The sequence below is a fragment of the Athene noctua genome, chromosome 1, assembly GCF_965140245.1.
Source record: "Athene noctua chromosome 1, bAthNoc1.hap1.1, whole genome shotgun sequence".
Taxonomy (NCBI): Eukaryota; Metazoa; Chordata; class Aves; order Strigiformes; family Strigidae; genus Athene; species Athene noctua.
Window position 1 is genome coordinate 79040918 of NC_134037.1, and position 19940 is coordinate 79060857.

Consider the following 19940-nt stretch of genomic DNA (forward strand, 5'->3'; position numbering starts at 1 on the left):
AAATTTGACCCAAACAAGACATAATATTTACTGAATGAGAGTTAAGTGAGCTGCAAGTAGAAAGAAAATACGGAATTCTGAAAATAAGGTTCGCTAAATTTCAGTGCATTCACAAAGATCTGTTGGTGATAGTGATGACATTATAGCACAAAACGACTTCTGAGAACACAGCTTAATGTTAGAAAAGGCACAGAACTGATAAAGATCGTATATCACAGACACTGCTCTTATCACCAAAGTACCACAGATGACTGGTGCTAGGATGAAGCCATCCATTATAGTTGATATTAGAGCACAGTTGAAAGTCTTCCCACCTAACGTTAAGAACTGAGATAATTTCAGCGGCTCAGAGTCCTTTTTGATCCGCTAGACTTTTCTCAAATTAGCAGTCTATTTCCTCTGGTTTGTTTTCTAAACAACCCTGTTCTGAAGTGATGCTTTATCATATTTGTCTCCATCTGTATTCAGATATGACAACCTACAAGCTTTACATGCTAATGGAGGGAAACATTAATTTAGCTGCTGCAAGTACCATTCTCTTACGTTCATTTTAGGAACCTGTGAAAGGCACTAGGTTTGGAATGTACAGGAAATACAACAAAAACATCACTGGGCCAACTTCTCAGAGAGACCTGGCAGTATGCCAGAGGTGCTCCACACCTAAATTTGCAGTTGCGAGGTTATAATAATCTATATGGCGGTGTCCCTTACTGCACTGCTAAATAAAAAACCAAACCAACAAACAAAAAAAAAAGAACTTATGTGATTTTTATGGTACTGCCTGGTTTTGGAAAAAAAAAAAAAAAGAAAAAAGAAAAAAGGATGGGCATGTACATTTATATAAAATTTCAGAACAGGCTAATGCAACCAAAACCCTCACTGCTTCCCTGTCACTTTAAAGACCTATGATTTGTGAAGGCAGACTGGGGTGCATGGGAAGGCCAGAAGGACTACAGCTGTTGGCAGTTACATCATTTACTGCAACAACAAAACTCAACAAACAAAAGAAACCAACACAACAACATGTATAGGCAAAATTTTCCGAGGGAAACCAATTGTATCCCACCGGACTGCAGCCCAGACTGAATCCCCCTGAGCAGAGCTTGTTTTCTTTCTGCCCAGTCTGGGTCCTGTCTGTCCAGCATGCAGGACACTAGCCACCATACCCATTCCAAAGGACACATCAGCTGGTTGTCACAACACCTTGGTTTCTCCTTTTACTTTGAAATCTACAATCTTGTCTGAGTGCAATAGGCAGCAAGTGAAACTGTTCGTGGAGTATTCATGGTACGACAGGCAGCAAGTAAGAGTTTGGGCTAATACAATACCTGAAGATACAAATGCTGGATAGAACAAACTTTTTCAAAAAGTGAAATATTTTGGGAATAATAACCCGAAACAAGTGTTAGAAACAGCAAAGTCTTCATCTGAGGGGCTAGTATAACAGAAATATGGTCATCTTCCAATATAACTTGAAGAACAGAGCAGAGACAGCTCAGGGAAAAGATCAGAGGCACTCCAGTAATTATGCTCTCTCATATCAAAGGTTTAAAGGACAGAGTAGTTATTTTAAAGTTGAGGTGCTGATGTACAGAATGCAGTATGGGCAGCATATTAAGATGACAACTACACAGTCTGCTCTGTAAATATGCTAATGGAGACAACACCAGTTACAGAGTTTCTTTTACTTCCTTGAAGTCCTCAGAAAGATGAAGGTGAAGGAATGATGAAAATATGAATAGTGCTAAAAAATATAAACCACTAGTAATACCACAGTATGACATATGTTCAGTACCCTGGCAACATTATTAGACAGAAACAGAGTAAGATTTAAGTCAAAAGAGCTTCTAGGTGACTTTGCTAGAAGCAGTAGTCTTTTCATCAGTTTCCTTGATATTTTTTCCTCTATATTCAGATATGCATAAAGACAATTATGAACATGATATATAATTAGATGAATATATGGACTATTCAAACCCCTGGCCAAGAATTAAAGACATTTACTGATAATATATCATTAGTATATCATTAGTATAGACAGGCCTTATTTTTCAGGAATCAGATCTGCTAAACATTTCCTCTCTTCTGGAAAGATGGCAGCTTGAGTTTGCTACTTCTTTGCTCCTAAGTTTAGAATATTTGTTCCATCTTCCCCCCTGTATAAAAGTGCCTTAGAAGACAAAGACTTCTTACCAAAGCCTGTAGTGACAGGAAAAGAGACAATGTTTTTAAACCAAAAGATGGTAGATTTAGATTGTACATAAGGAAGAAATTTATTTTTTTTTTTACTATGAGGGTGGTGAGACAGTGGAATGAGTTGCCCAGAAAAATTGTGGATGCCTCATGCTGGAAGTGCTGGGGTTTTGAGCAACCTGATCTAATGAAAGATGACCCTGGCCATGACAGAGGGGTTATAATAGATCTTTAAAAGTCTCTTCCAATTGAAACCTTTCTATGATTCTATGATAATTACTTCTTAGGATATTCATAGTTTTAACACATTGGCATCATTACCAGTTGTATATTTCTTTAAGTCTTTAATGGAAACATTTCTACACAAATATTAAGGCCTGAAATAGAACAATGAAAACAGACATTTTAACCATGAAAATAACTTTCCAGCTTTATAATAGAGGTACTTGATAACACTTCTTTTATAAAGACTGCAGTAAAGGTCCCATTCTAAGCCTTAAGATGTCTTTCCATCCATAACAATGAAAAAATTCTCTGCTTTCAGTGCACAGACTTAACTGTGAACAATTTCTTTCTAAACTGTTTTCACAGATGGAACTAAAATATTGATCTGTCTCCATTTTTGGAGCTTGTTTCTAACATTCTTATTGTCTGTACATTAAAAACAGCTCCGATCACAAAGTACAAAAAAAAGAGTATGTGTTTTTATATCACATAAATCTTATCTGAATATTTGTACTCTTGCTTCTCTTCTCCTTGCAGAATTAGGATTTTGGAAAGAACTTTCACAATAAAGTTTACTGGGATTTCAAATAAGAAAAGAAAGTCATGAAATCTATGAAAATGGGCATTTTGTTCCACTAAAAGTAAAGCTGCACTTCACAATGTCTTTATTGTTAATGAGCTTTTATGATTACAGCGAACTAAAGTTTATATAGCACTATTATTCTGTAGTTTTAAAGTACACCAAGGGTAGATATTTCATCTATCATTCACTACTGCTATCCATGTTTCAGAGACTACAGAAAAACCCATCTCCTAATGCATATGCTTATTCAACAAAATCAAAACACATTTTGCATTTTTTTGTGCAATTCTTTTAATGTAAGACTCTGAGAACAGAAAATTCATTAATCTTTCTTGGTATATGTGAACCTATTTTGAAAGCTTATTCAAATCTTTGAGTCTGCAGATCTGGGCAATTTTCTCAAATAAACAGTTTTCTTGGCAGAATCCCCCATATTTCCAGCTAAAGGGAATATGGTTTGGAAACTTAATATTTTGTCTCTCTCTTACCTGGATATAAAAATGTATCTGTGGAGAGGAGGCAGAAGATAATCCTTCAAAAAGAATTTAGTCTAAAACTTATAGAAAGATTTCACATATCAAGACTGCAAAAGGGAGAACCCATGTGGAGGAGGAAGATTTGTCTTGATGGCACCATGAAAATGAAACTGATTTTGTAAAGATGAAGAAAGGATCTGGGATTCCTGAAACCCAGTCTTGCTCACATGGAAATCTACTCTAAACTAGAAATTAAAAGTAGGTACATTTTCATAGCCACGCTCATGAATGTACATGCCCCTGCACATGTAGTACATGTGATCAAGGACAGACTTCACTTATCATAGACTTCCCTGTAAATCATCACATTCCAACCACCAAGCACCCAATCAACTGCTCTTACCTTCTCGCCTATGTTCAACAAGGACTACCCAATCCTCTTGCTTCCACTATCTAGCAGGAAAGAAAACACAAACCAGAAATAGAATAGCTGTTTCAATAATTTGTATTATGTTCCGTTCTCTTTCATATTTGATGTGTACAAGAAGCAACTAGGAGAATTACTCATCAATAGCATCTGCAGTGTACTCAATATGGATGGATATGTACTTGCATCCCATGCTGGATCTTCCCGGCTCATGAGAACAAACACTCACCCCTGGTTCAGATTCTCTAATGCCAAGTTACTACTTGAGGATGTTTATTCAGTGAAATCCAAGATTTCCTGGATACCACAACAGTTAAAAGTGCCAGTGCAACAAACACCAGCCTCAGCATCCTGCTTCCAGAGCGTCCCAAGAACACCGGTTGCAGAATGGCCAGGTTTTTCAGCCTGCAAGTTCTCTAGATGTCAAAGTGGCTGCTCAGTACAATAGTTGGGGGATTTTTTTATTATTTCCTTTTTACCTTAGTCTGCATCAGGAAAAAAGTGAATCTAGAATTTCCTAAACAAAGTGCAAATCATGTGTTTCTTTGGCCCCTTTTTTGGATCATCAGCACCCTTCATTTGCCATCTTCTCTCTGATATTTCAGGTCCTCTATACTCAATTATCTGTATGGCTATCTTGATGGTCCCTCAACTACTTGGGAGAGGACAGTATCTCAAGTCTAAACTGAGTTAAAATGGACCACAACATACAAGCATTCTTTAACATCAGCATTTCTTTTTAGAGGTTAAAAAAACCTTGTGTTCTTCTAATGCACAAACATGCAACAGATTTTTAATAACAAATTATGTATTTGAGGGAGGAAAATTGTATAAAGGACAGTGGAATGTAAGGAATAAAACCCCTTCCTTGAATATAAGTTTTACATTCATGGACTTAATAGGTAAGGCATGCTTGCTTAGTTACACAAAACAGCAGCAACAAAACCTCATAGCTTCTTTATCTTTAATTGTTTAAATGTTTATACCTTCTGTCACAATCACAGATGTCTTCTGTCTAATTGCTTTGCTGAACCTGCTTGAGTACACAAACTCATCTTCCTTTATTTGCAGTTCCCACACTCCACATTAACTGTCTCGTCTATAGTAAATTGTGATACCTTGAGAGGCCCACCAGGCTACAAATACCTTTGTCAGGGATTAATGACAGCTTTCCAACTGCCCCTCCAGTGCCCTCAAAATTTTTCATTATCTCTATTACTTTCACAAAATAGAAGGGGCAGAGTCTTTCCTTTGCCAAGACATATGCATTTTCTCTTATTAATTGATAGGAAGAGAGAGAGAAGACCAAACAGATCCTCAGAGGGAGAACTGCCACCCAATCCATTTCTTATAGGGCCATTAATTGTCATTCTATTTCCTTCAGCTTCATGTTTGTTCTGCTCATGATCCCCTTTTTCACAGAAGATCCAAACACAAACCACTTAAAATAACAAGGTTTTCAGAGACTTTTTGCTCAATGTAATTGAAGAGCTGACCACACACTAAGAAAGGTTGAAAGTTTCGTGTTATTCACATTTGAGATTTTGGAGAAGTTCCATATCTTCATTTTTCTTTCTATTTTTTTCATCCCTCTTTTCCATTAAGTTTTATGGGGTTTTGTTCTCTTAACATTCAAATACAAAAGATAATGTGCTAATTAGATAGAGAACAGATACTTAGTTTCACTTTCATTTTTGCAAGAATTATGTGAAGATTTCCAGCCAACTTACTTTCATTTGCCTACAAGTTGCATATACCCAAGAAGATAGTCTATACTTGACTAGGTCCCTCCATGCCATATTTCTGTTTGGAATGTTCATTTGTACTAGAAACGTGGACATTTTTTTCAGTTCATAAAACCATGAGAATGTGCTTTCCATTGTGTTATCTCTGCTTGAGTGACACTTGTGTTTCTCCAGGGAAGTCAATCTGTTGTGAAGGACGTTGAGTGCTGTGCTGAGGGTAACATCCTTTGCCTGCAAGGCAGTGTGAACAACCTGAGCCAGTCCATGAAATTCATCACACACAAGCAAACAGACAATGAAATGAAGGGCATTCAGCTGAAACCACAGACCAGATGCTTCCATGGTATACTTTCACTATGGTTCACTTAATTCTGTCAAAGCCTTTATGATGACAGGGAGAGAGACATGTGAGTGCATATGTTCCTATGTACTTTTTTTCCTCTTTTTCCCAAGGCTGTAAGACCTTAACAGGCAAATCCAGAAGACTCCAATCAGCCCTAGAATTTCACGTTTTCTGAATCTCAGAAGGCAGCTCATTTTTGCAAGGTATTTTGAGCACACCAAATAAACTCTCTAGCTTACAAGAGTCAAGACAGGTTTCTGAACAGAGTCCTTACTGGTTTGTCTTCTCTTCTAGATATTGGAGAAACAAACTACTGCAATTTAAAAGCAATATCGTGCTGTAAGCTGAATTATTTTTCAGATAACCATGCCCTAAAAACAGATGGAGGAAGGGAGGCATTTTGGTTTTGTTGGGGATATGTGTTTTCATACCAAATATATCCTATACTGTCCCTCTGAATGACAGAAGTTTCTGCAGAAAAGGACATTGTAGCTCCTTACTGTTGGAAGAATAGTTGATCTTCATTCTAAGGAAACATTCCACATCGTTACTGCTCCAGTTCTTGCTGTGGAAAACCGAGAACATTCTACAAGAACCTTCTTCAGACACACACCACCCCCCCACCCCCCCACCCCCCCCCCCCCAAAGATACGGCAGAGTCTTCGAGTTAGTAACTGTGACCCCAGAAACTCTAAACTGTTGACATGCAACTGCATGTATCACCACAGACACCAGAGCACTGGTGAGAAAGCTCCACATTACATATTACTTTTGCTTCTTGCAAAACACTATTGTGCTATTTAAATTGATGGGATTTTACCACGATGTCCAATCGCTTCCCCTTGCTGTGGGGAGTCAAAAAGCAAGTAGGAGAGACTGATACTGAATTTAAACCACTGTAGGCAGCAGTTTATAGTTCCAGGTTTATTGTCTCAAAGATGTTAAAACCAGAAGAAAACTGTTAAAATTATGTACTCTGGACACCTGTATATCTAACAACAATACAGTCTGCCCACATACCCCTAAAACCAATAAAATCTGGATAAAATGTATCTTCCAGACAGTTCTGATGTGAAGACAGAGCTAGAGAATCCTTCTTTACTCATTGTCATTTGTTCCAGTGGTCAGTCTCTCTCATTAGCATTTTTTGTGTGCACACTGGTTTTCCATTTTAAATTTGCTGGCCTTGAACTTTCAGTCACTAGTTCTTGTCTTTGCCTTTTCCCTCACTAGATTAAACATATTTCAAACACAGGGGGGAAAAATAGGTTGTAGGTACTACAGTGTAAATGTTCCTGAGACATTCTTCTGATAAACCAGTCTTTTGTCTCTCTCTCTCAGTGTGCATTTCTGACTGCTCTCCAGTTCAGTAGCAGTTTCATGTTTACTTTCTAGCCACCAATGAAAGTGCTGAACAGGCAGGTCTGGACTGAGTATTGGCACTTTCACAGCCTCATTCAAAAAACATCTACTCAGTGATTTTGATATCTGTCAGTTTACCAGTTCACAAGTCACTTATAGCAGCACTTCTATGGTCCTCTATAATTTGCCATGCGGTACCAAGTCAGCCCACTTATCTCCCAGTATTCCCTACTCTTAGTAATAGCAGTCAAATTTCATAAATTAATTTTGATGTCTCTTGTTGCCTGACAAGACCAGCTCTCCAGCATCCTCTTTGCATCTCCCACTTCTAGAACAGAAGAAATTCCCTTTGTGCACTCCCAACTCTGTATGTCAGCTTACAGAATGCATATTCCAGCATTTAATTCTTCATTAAAGGGAGCCCATTTCAGTTGTTTCGCTGAAGTCAGTCTAAACACTTACCCATGTTACTTTGTCTGATCTTTAAGAACAGCCAGAATCTTACTTTTTGCAGACAAACTGGGATACCAGCAAAGCTTATTGCGTACACCTAGGTTTTGTTCCATGCACAGGTAAAAAACAGATCTGTTGCTTTTTTTCATAGAGGAACACTTGACCTCAAGCAACCAAGATCCATGTGCTTGGCTCTGTCTCATCCAGGATCTGGTGCCTGTCAAGAGGATAGTCCTCAAATAAGCAGTACTGAACAGCATACACCTCTGTCAGTGGAGTACCCAGCTCCAGCAGTAGAAGTAGTAAAAAATCTGTGGCGTTAACTAGAGAGGACAGAAACTATTTCCTCACTTGCACAGCAACAGCTAGAAGCAGCTGTGGCCTTACCTCTTCAACCCTCAACATTCCTGTTCTGAGAGCAGAGATGAAATGAAGCAGCCACAGAATTTCAGCAGAACATGAAAAGCAAGCAGGTAACCTGCAGCCCAAGCTTCAGCAATTTTATTTATGCATCACTTAAATGCAAACACCCTTTGGGAACACGGGGCTACAAGCGGCAGGGAGTGGGCAGCAGCAGCATTTTCTCTGAGCCCAGCACCAGTTCTCAGCTTTAAGATCTGCTGCAGAGGACCTGGGCAAGAGGCTGAGAAGCAGAGAGAAAGGAGCAGGAGTAGGTTTGACATTACAAAGAGAAACTCTCTTCAGGCCACATTGGACTGTGTGGAGTGCTGAAGGAACAGTAAAGGGCTGGTAATATTCACCATTCACTCCTCAGCAAGTACATTTTCTGTGACTAGGTACCTATCTCTCTAACTACAAGCCCACCAAAAGCAGAGATACAATGAAGCTTTTAAACCTTGGGTTTAAAAATCCCTGCAAATGAAATGTTCCCCCACCCACCCAAGCTGTCTTGTGTTGAAGAAAAGAATACATTCCTCAGAAGAGTGGCATTTGAGAGGAGGGAACAGAGTATGCTAAACAGAGTCATTCAGGTTGGAAAATACCCCACCATCAGCCCTACTCTAACTGTTCAGGCTTTAGTGAAAAACATTACCCTACAGTTAAAATAATCAGACTTGAATAAGTCAGAACCAGAGCAAAGACTCTTTCTGACAAACTAGATAGCCCAGCAGCCAGACACCTCAAAATAAAGTGAAAACTGATGCCAGTTTCTTTAAAAGAATGTTGATGTTGCAGGGATTTTTGTCCCCTTATCCTCTGCAATATTTGGCTTGCCTTTTCCTATGCCAAATTTTATTTCATTATGTTTCTTGGACCACCCCAAACAACACTTCTGCTTCTGCTTGGTGTGGACACCCTCCAGATATTTGCCTGTTAGCCCGTGCTTAGTTGAGAAACATCAGTTCTCATTTGGATCATCTCTGATGCCTACAATATCTGTTATTTTCTAGTTCCAGCATCCAACTAGCTCTCATTTTAAACAGCTACATAGTGTGCTCCCATCCAGAACACCAAACACACATAATATCTGTATTTCTAAACTCATTGTATCATCAGGAAAAAATTTGCCATAATTAAGAGTCTAAAACAAACATATCCCACTGAGGGCCTTTAAAGTTTATGGCCCATCCAGCCTTGTGTCCTGCACTGTGTAACGTGTAAAGTGTTGTGTTAGCAGGACCACAGAAGCCTAGATTTGGCATGCGTAGTCACTCCCCCACCCTCCCAACTAATTTATAAACTACACAGTATTTTAAGTCTCAGACAGATGACTGTGAAATAATGATGCACATACTGATTATCTCTCCAGTCTAATAATCTGATTTGAGTTGGAACCTGCTGCAATGATGGCATTTCACAAGGAAATGGTCGAAGGCCTTCTCTTCAATCTTTCTGTACATCAGAGATCTCAGGAGAGAAACTCTGCACAGACAGAAAGAGCTACAATCTTATTATATAGAGTTAAAGAGAAGGCACTATGTAACACATGCCGTTTTCAAGCCTTTTATGCTTGAGAAATTATTTTTAATGCCCATGGCCAAATTACAATTTTGCTATAAGTGAATTCAGTGAAAATTGGTGGGTTTCTTATTACCTGATTAGAAGATAAATTTATATCTATATATAAATTTATATATAAATTTAGATATATATCTATATCTAAAGATTTTTTTTTTCCTCCAACAAATTCAAGCTCTTTTTCTTGCTGGCCAATGCAGAGGGAGGGTTTCACTGGCAAAAATGATGCTTTAAACAAAAACAAAAATCTGGGTCCAAGCCTGCTGTGATATGGAACAGAATATTTGACTAATGGGCTAAGCACCCCACACCTTGTATGTGCAATTCTGCTAGTATAAATGGGAACAGGTTTTGGGCCCTAGGCAGAGAAACCCGAATTCAAGCTGGGTTTTCTTAGTTTTCCTTAGAGCTTAGTGTCAAGAAAATCACAACCCCAAAACAAGAAAAACAAAACAAAAAAACGAAAATACCAACACAGCACCAAACCCAAAAACCACTACTCAGTGTCCTTTCAGAGAAAGTGTGGCCTGGAGAAACAAGGGGTTTTTTCCTCATTGTGGTTCCACACAGTTGGTGGGATGCTGAGATACGAGCATAAGGGCTAAGGAGCACATGCAGCCTCTAAGCAGCGCAGTAACCAGGATCAGAAGAAATATTCTTCTCAGCAGCCCAGCTCCTTCCCAGTGAAAGAACTGGAGGCATCATTTGCCCTCTATCTCCTCCACTCCCCTCTTACCCACCCGAAATGCCTTATAAAGCATCACCACCTATTAACAAGCAGTCTGGCAATTATACAGACCAGGAATAACAAGGGGAGAACTAAGGTGTTTGCAGCCAGGTGGCTGAGTCTGACCTCCACCCGTGGTGGCAAGTGGGTCAGTCCAAGGTCTCTTGATCAATAAACACCTTTAGAAATCCAGCAGAGTGGGGTGGAAGGAGGTATGGGATAGACAAGCACTTCTGCTTCTAGCCATTTTTCTCTCTTTCTAGCCTCTTTTTCTCTCATTGGTAAAAAGCAGCCAATGAGGCAGAGATGACTTTGCCATCTCTCCTCATAGCTGGAAGGGGTTTCTGTCCCAAAAGGACAGAATCTTTCTGTATGGTCCCTTGCACACACCAAAAATATACAAGTCATTGAAAAACCAAGCACAGAACTTTTGCAGGGAGTTGAGGGAACATGTCGAAGCAGAAGCCATATATATCTCAATTTGGCAGTGTCCAAATATCTCAAAAGAAGTATTATTTTAATGCTGCTGCTAATTAAAATAATATTTTATGGTCTGTGTCTGATTTTCCTAGTCAAGTTTTGGGCTCTCCAAACTCTAGCAGTCAACTGTGCATGGCAAATGGTGTTAGGTTATCTTGACTAGTGGCACTGCCCTCTCTAACAGCATCACAGCTCTGCCCATCTTTCCTTGCTAGATTTGAATAAAGAACAACATAGGGGAAGGCAAAGGCAAAAAACAACCCATCGCAGATGCTTGATAGTATTTCATGTATTTATTGTTGTCCTCTCCCTTTCCCCAGGCCAGCCCCATAACTTTAAGTTCCTCAGATTTAGATGCTTCTGCGCTCTGCAAAAAGTGGTGGTGTTAGTACAGACAAACCCACCCATTACAAGGACAGGTGCAAAAACTAGTAGGAAGTCAACAAGATATGAATATTTTTGTAAAGCAACTTGAGATGATACAGGCATACACTTCAGTCCAGGGTACAGGCTCATATCAAATAGTAGCTGATAGACAATAACTTCCCTTTAGGTGAGCCTGTACCTAGACATGAATAAAGGTTACAAGTGTGCTACCACTCAGTCGTGAGAGCACCTGTTAGTACTTTTGGCTATGAGGAACCATAGATACATACAGGGATCAAAGGGGCGGAAAGCAGAATATGTGGATAAAGAATGAGACAACTGATCTGTTTAACATGTGAAGGAGCAGAAAAACATGCAGAGCACAAGGAATTAGGCACATGAGCACTTCCTAACAATAATGAGAGATATGCACCTAGTATGGATTACATGCTAAAAGACAAACAAAACCAAACAAACCCCAGAGTGTCCAGATAACATTTTCCTTGAGTGAAGTGCTAAACTATAAAAACTCTGTATTATATCTGCCCACATAAATTCTGCTAGGGGAAAGAAAAAAAAAAAAAAAAGAAAAGAAAAAAGAAAAAGAAAGAACACATTAACTCTCTAATATGTCATATGAACTTCAGCATTGAAATAGTCCTAGGGGAAAACATTTCATGAGAAATTGACATTTTTCTTTTAAGACTTTTGTAGGAACAAAGCTGTCTTCCACACACTCTCTCTGTTTCTATACTAAAATAAGAGCTTGTAGCTTTTATATAATTTTTCAACAGCAGAACCTTGTCCAAGGAAACTATATCCCTAATGCAGCCCAGAAAATTTTTGACAATGGCGTGACTTTTGACAGACTGACACCTCAAAAAATTTGACAAGGACTGTTTCCATGATCCAATTAATTGGGACCCTTTTAAGAGGAAAACCTCTCAGAAAGAAGCTTGTCAAGCTGAAGCACCTGGCCAGTTCCAGTCACACTTACCAAGATCAGCCTTTGTTCCTAAACCTGGTGAAATGCCTGCTTGCCAAGCAAACACACTTTCACTGTTCAGTGCCATTTTCTTGATTAACTTGATTCATGTCACTCTGCATTTAGAAATGTTATATTAAAGTGAACATTAGAGATTAGAAATTAATGGAGAGCCCAGTAATAGCATCCTGAAGTACTGGCTAGATGCCCCACAGGAAGAGGGGTGTTTACTCCTGTCTATTTCTAATGGTCTCTGGAAGATTTGAACTTCCAGTATATTTTTATCAATCAAAAAGCCAGTTTTCGATGCCCTCCACTCCAGCTGTCCAAGTGATACTCCCACCGATGTTCTTTTCAATTACACTGCATTTCACATAACAGCAAATCAGAAAAATCCCCAAATATTTCTATTTTCTTCACTACAAAACTCTATTTCCATTACTTCCCAAAAACATCTAGCATTTTTGAAATCAATCTAAAAAGATATTAATGGGATTTCCACACCCACATCACTTTAGGTCGCTTTGAAAAGTACCACTCTGATTTTTTTGTCCGCCATGAGAATGAACAGAAATGCTGCTGTGTTGCATACAAGCCTCAGCAGTTAAGCAAGGGCTCCCTACTGCATTAGTACAGTTCCTTTCTCCCAGAATAATCCAACTGAGGACAGCCACACACCCATGACATCAAACATTACTAGCAAAAAGATCCCCAAAACAAAGCCAAAACCAAAAAACTCCAGAAAAAAACAAAACAAAACACACACACACAAAAAAAAAACCAAAAAAACCAAACACAAAACCTACCACCAAACCAAGCAAAAACCCCAAACAAACAAACCAGACTAAAAATATTTTCCAAAGACAGCACTTTTAATGTGTCAAGCAAGCTATTTTCTGGCATCAATACAGAAAATCCATCAGGTCTGATATTATACTTGATTAAGCAGGTAGAAGGAAAGCAAGTGAGGGTTTTTGTCAACCATAGCTTGCAGTTCTCCCACCCCAGCTCTCCACCTGTCATTGAAGTTCATTATTGCAAACACAGAACCACAGGTATATGCATTGCAAGACTGAGTATTAAATCCTTTATTGAAAAGGACAGAGGGGTTTGTTTAGGAATCAGGAACAGATTACTGAAGACTTGACAAGTGCCAGTCTAAGCAAAGTGTTTAACGCACAGAAAATAATTACATTTCTATTTCAGTGAAGCACTTGAGCACATGCCTATCTTTAAGTGGTGACATAAAAGCTTTGCTGAATAGAGATGAGCCTTCCTGCATCCTAACGATGAGACCCATGCTTAAGTCCCTGTCTGAATCAGCATCTACTTGAACAAATATAATTTTCTGGATTTCCTCTTATTGTTTGCACACAGAAAACCTGCAAGGACAAACACTAAAAGCATACCGAGAGCTGATAAATCCACTCTCCCCACTATATCAGTGGGACTTTTGCCTTTGGGATTTACTTTGCTTCTTCTCTGAGACTATGTTACTATGTGCTACTCAAGAAATACAGATATGCACTTCAGAAACTTCTTGGAAGAAAAGTTAAGTGCCACAAGATGTTTAGAAATTATCCACAGTGGGACACCGTACTGATGATATGGCCTGAAAATGAGGAAATTATGGCTACACTGGTAGCTGGTAGCGAAGGACCCATTTACAGAAAAGAAGTTCCTCACATACATAGACCCAGACTAGTTAGCACTAGAAATCAGTGAATTAAAACTGGATATTTTTTTTTTAAGTTATTAAAGGCAATCAGTAAGAATCAGCTGGGTAAAGAAAAGCAGGGAGCACTGCTTCTCTCTAAGTCCATCTCACCTCTGAATCAAGAGCTCCCAAAATTTACAGATCAATGATCACCCTCTAAAATACTAGGTGGTATCTACTATAGACCAACACTGCACACTGGAGTACAGCACAACCTTCTCCTGTGGGTTAATTATTCGTTGCAAAGAAAAAAAACAAACTGAACCATTAACCTCAAATACTAGAAGTCTCAGAATATTAGTACTAAAGTATTTTGTGGTTTATACTTGGTTTACATAAAAAAATTTTGGCTAACAAATGCGGCACATCCAACACATGGTCATTCTGCATCAGCCATCACCTGAACAGTTGAAACATTCCCAAAACAAGAGAATGTATCAGTGCTTAGATATGTCACTGTCCTGTTGCATACAAGTGTAAAAGTGAAACTACTAAAGTGTAGTGACTGTAAACATATCCATTTGCCAAGGTGAAAAACATCAGAGTCTAGTCATCTTAGAGAAGGAAAAAAAATGCAAATTATAGTTGGAATAGTTGAGAACCATTTAAAACAAATAGATGTCTCAAAAAGTCACAATCCGTCTGTTATGAATGAAAGCCACTAGGACTAAGAAAAGTCTCTTTTAGAGAGACAAGAAAAATCTGTCAATAAATACACACACTCAAACAGAAAAGATGACAGCATTATAACAGTGAATATGAATTAAAAGCTACAAAGACCAGAAATTCTACACAGGAAACAATAGATGTAAAAGTAACTCTGAGAAGCACTCAAAGGTTTTTAAGCACAGCAAGAACAAAAATGGATCTCAGTAACTGTATATATGGATTACTAGCAATTTATGCATGATAATATAAAAAAGGGCAGAGGTATTAAATATTTTTCTCCTGAATTTTGTGAAGGAAAAGTGGAAAGCATTTGCATCATCTAAAGATAACAAACTACTTCTGCATCGTCATTCAGTTACTGCTGGAATGTAACATTTCAAAAATAAAGGCCTCAGGAAAACAAAACAGAAAAACAAAAAAAAAAACCCTACAATCATACAAAAAGAGCTGGCTAAGAAGCAACCTGAGCCATTAAAGCAGATTTGCAGTAGCTTCTGGAGCCTTAAAAAAGTTCAGCAGTACAAGAAAATAAAGTAGTGACAGAACAATAGTTCACAAAGGTAAATGGGCTGACTGGTTTAACATCAGCAATCAGTAAACTTGGCACCAGTCCCAACAAAATAATGAAATGACTGATTTATGGCACAGTTAGGTATTAAAAGGAATGCAGTGTAATCAAAGACAATGAACTTACAAATCTAAATCTTGCTTTCAAACAAGCTTTTGCTGATAGGAGGGTAAACTTGTTAATGTGATAGATTTCTGTAAAGTATTAGATTTGACCTTAATTAATGAATTATAATTAAGTAAGATCAGCATGGCATGCATTACACAAATTCAAACCTCCCAAAGCAATAGCCCTTAAAATGTTGTTCTAAACGTGGAGCCACCATTGAACAGCAGTTTTCCTGGAGATGTGTTCTGAGACCTAAACTATTTCCTAGATATTAAATCAACAGCTCAGGGGAGGAGAGAAGCATCCCAGATTACAGCCAGTAAATTTAAAGATTATGCATCCTCCAAAAAAGGGAGGGGGAACAACAATGAAACCATTTGGATCATGCCACCCAGTTTTCAAACATCCCTCTGTTCCCAAGCATAAGATACAAAGATACAGACTTCTGCACAAGGTATCGGGCACAGCTACACATCCTCTATTCCCATATCAGTCATCCAGAGCCCTTTGCTGCAGTTCAAGACATCTAGGTATCCCAGGAAATGTTTTCATGAAACTTGCTGTTGAAAGAAGCCGCTTTAGCTAATCAACTCTGAAATACAGAGGAAAGAGCCAAGTGTTATGTGCCAGTGTAATAAGTACTACAGGAGAGTTCAGATGTTGCATCTATTTACCAAAAAAGTGGCAATTAAGAGTGTTCAAAAAACAGCATAAAGAATGACTAAAAGACTAGAAAACCTGCTTTATCATGAACAATCAAAAGAGCTCAGGGTATTTAACCGTCAGAGAGAACACTAAAGTTTGTTTTGACTGTATACCAACATATACACAGCGTAGACATTTGATAGAAGAAGGCATTTCAATTTAGCAGACAAAGAAATTATGGATCCACAACATCTCGAAGCTTTGTCTGGCTATGTTTAGACTAGAATGAGGGATGTATTTAGGGAACAATGAACATAACTGAACAGTTAGTTTAATTAGCAAAGAAATAAAAAATATTACACTGCTTCTATTGCTATTCATTTTCCTATTGACTGTTTATGCAGTGTGAACACACACACACACAAAAAAAGGGTCAGACTGCATCTTTGACACCATTCAGGCACATTAGCACAAGGGTTATACTTGTAGTGCTTGGATTGGAAACACATAAAATAAAGTTTGCTAGCTTTTTGTTTTAATGCAAAATGCCAGTCAAATAAAGTTATCTAATACGTTTTTGGTAACACTTCACAAAATCCAAGCAGCAGGTCCAGGCTAAGTTTCTTCTAATAGCATCCTTTTACATTCATACCATCCTGATATCACTGTTGTAAAACAGTAAGTGACAAACTATTTCATACCCATTGTTCTCTGTGCAGCTCAGCAGTAATGAAAATACCCTGATCTCCCCAGAGCACTAAGACGTTGCTGGCTGCCTTGTCCCACTATTGCAGTCTCAGCAAGATGGTTTGTTCTTTTGGGGACTGCAATGACAAAAACTCACAACCTTTAGCTTTACCACTAAAATTACAGACGTAACAATAGCACTTTCATAATGTATATACTTATATAGCAATATTATTCCATATGTTCAGATTCTGCTGATTTCTTACTATAAAAATCTATAATCGGTAATAATATAAAAAGTGTAGTTATTTTCCTAGTATCTCTCAAATCATTGTAACTGAATGACTATGTTAAAACTCAAACGGTAAACTAAGAGTCAATTTCATATTAGTCTTCAGTAAAATTATAAAAAATCATTGCTTACTTTGTATAAATCTTAAAACATTATGAAACATTATTTAAGCTGTAAGAAAAAAAAAGTTTAAAATCTAAGACCTTTAACAAAAGTTTAAGCATTTGCTTTAACTCTGATTTACATTACACTCCATAACTTGAGTGTAATGATGAGTTCAGCAGATTCAGGCTTTAATGAGGGCCCTGAGTAATGATGAACAGCTGGCCATCTTAAATCAGGATGTCTGCTGAGAGTGGGCAATTTGAAAAACCATAGGCTATCTATTGCCAACATTTCAGAAGCAATGCCAAAAATCTAAGAAATTAGGGAAAAAAAATGCCTTTGCTAGGATTTAACCCTCTGGCTATCCCAGGTGCCTGTAGAGAGTGACCATGTTCATTTAGTCAGCAAGGGAGTGACACAACACAAGAGTGAAATTTGGCTGCCCCTTCACAGCTGCGGTAAGACAATTTTGGTGAGAAACATGAGAACACATAAGCATTTCATCTCTCTTCCTAGGAAGAGGACCAAAGCCTTTTCATAGCTATACTGCACAAACCACTTAAAGCTACTACGAAACAGCGTCTGTCCACAGGTGAAAGGTGTTATCCCCCTGTTGCTATCTTTTGAGAAAGTAAACCTCTGCAACACTGTGGTTATCAGTACTACATGTTATAATTTGCATTATAGAGCTAAGCAATGCATTAGACCAACTTAGTAAAGAAAAACTTTTCCATTAAATAAGTCTTCTGGCTATAGTACATATTCTCTTAATAGACGGTACAAAGACTAGAATCCAAAATCCATAAGGATGTAACAATAACAGAATTTTCATCATTTTTTTTAATGTTACCCATTTTATATTTTACAATTTTTATGACCAATTACTACAATATCCATCACAAATAGCCCGAGAACATCCCAAACTATGATTAACTATCACAGTAAACTGAGAGGGAACATAACCAAGTTACACTGTACCTGAAAGATTATCGCCTCTCCCTTCTCACCATTTTCTTTCCTAAGCCATTACACATCCCATTAGTTTTGCTAACATTCATCTTCCATCTCGCTTTTACACTGTCATCTCTTACAATAAATTCAACATTCTTTTCCTTAAATCAATACACCATCAACTACAAATCCGCAGTGATTCAGCCTTGCTCTCTATTTACCCTAATAGCCATTCTCACCTGAGCTCTTGTTAAACACCACACATAAGGTCCAAATAGCACATGCATTATGTCAGAATATATATAACAGTGGCTTCTATCTGAAACCTCCTTGGTTAAATCGAGACAAACTCATTCATGGTGGCTGCTTGTTCTAACAGTACTGTATGCATGCTAGGACAGCCAAGAAAGAGTGGATGAAGGGGAAGAAAACTTCATTATCACTGGATGAACTCAGTGTGTGGACTCTGAGACCCAAACCTCAGACCCCATAGGATTGCAAGAGAGAGTTGACTGGCCATTGGACTCATCTTGTAGACAAACTTCTGGGTCAATCTCCCCTTAGCACATGTTATGCTTAAGTCCTCAGATCAAGGCCGAGTTTCTTTGTCAAAATGGCATGCTGTCTCCTTGATAATGTGTCTTTGACTTTCTAAGAGACAGTTAAAAGCAAGGGGCACACCACACTGCAATGGAATTTCCATCCCAACCATTTTACAAGCAAGATATTCTTCCCCTAGTAATCAGCAGATCAAAGCACAAAATATACCTTTGGAGACTAAAAATGCTGATGCAGCTGATTCACAGGATTAACAGAATGACTTGCTGCTTGCACAGACAAGTGGGAAGTCTTGGGAGACTAGAAGGGAGCTTTCACACTCTTCGCATCTTTAGAGATACAAATCTGCCACTAGATTCACAGAGACGCACTGCTTGCAGCTCCCAAAAAGGAGAGGATTTAGAGGAGGCTGTGGTCATTTTCTTCAGTAAGGGTTTATAGAGCACACACTTGTCTAAAGTGATTGGTGCAAAATGGCTGTCAGACTTATTGATTAGACTTCATCCTACCAACTGTTAGTTATTAGCTATGCCTGACCCCATGTGACTGCATAAAGGAAGTGAAGGGGCACCAAGGATGGCATTTGGCCTGAGGTGCCTCATGTGCAAATAGAGCAGAAAAACAGTGTGAGCATTAATGTATTACTTAACAAAATGTTTTATTCTCCATTTGCAGCTTTGTTTTTAATAGTTTGCATTATGAGACCACACTTTATTTTCTCCTGGTTATTCTCTCTCCGTACAGTACCATACAGTGCTTAAATCAATTACACTTTTGAATGAAGAATGTTGAGCTATTTGACAAAAAAAATTGCATTGCTTTAAAACCACGTATATTAAGAACGTGAACAAGAGATTCTTGCAGTATTTCATTGGAAAACTATACAGGGGAACATGCAGTTTGAATGTGTCTCCTGGAGAAGCCATATTTCCTCTAAAGTGACTGAGAGACAGATGAAAAAGAGCTAAAAATATGGGACACAGCTGCTACAGCTGTGAATAACTACCCATTTTCACCTCATAAGCATTTGCATGGGGAAAACTAGTTGTTGCAAGTACAGTGTCTTCAGTGTAATTTAGTCACCAGTTGGCACTTAATTTGATCCTCCATTTAATTTGATCAAGACCTCTGAAACTAAATCATCCAGTACTTAAAAATACAACTTCCACTCCTAATTTTTTTTTCTGCTTTAGTCAGGATAAATTGCTGCTGGATAAATTGATTCTTGGCTACAGATAGTTGTTATTTAATTAATGGTGATGAGCATAAAGAAATTCTTATAAATAAATGAAAAA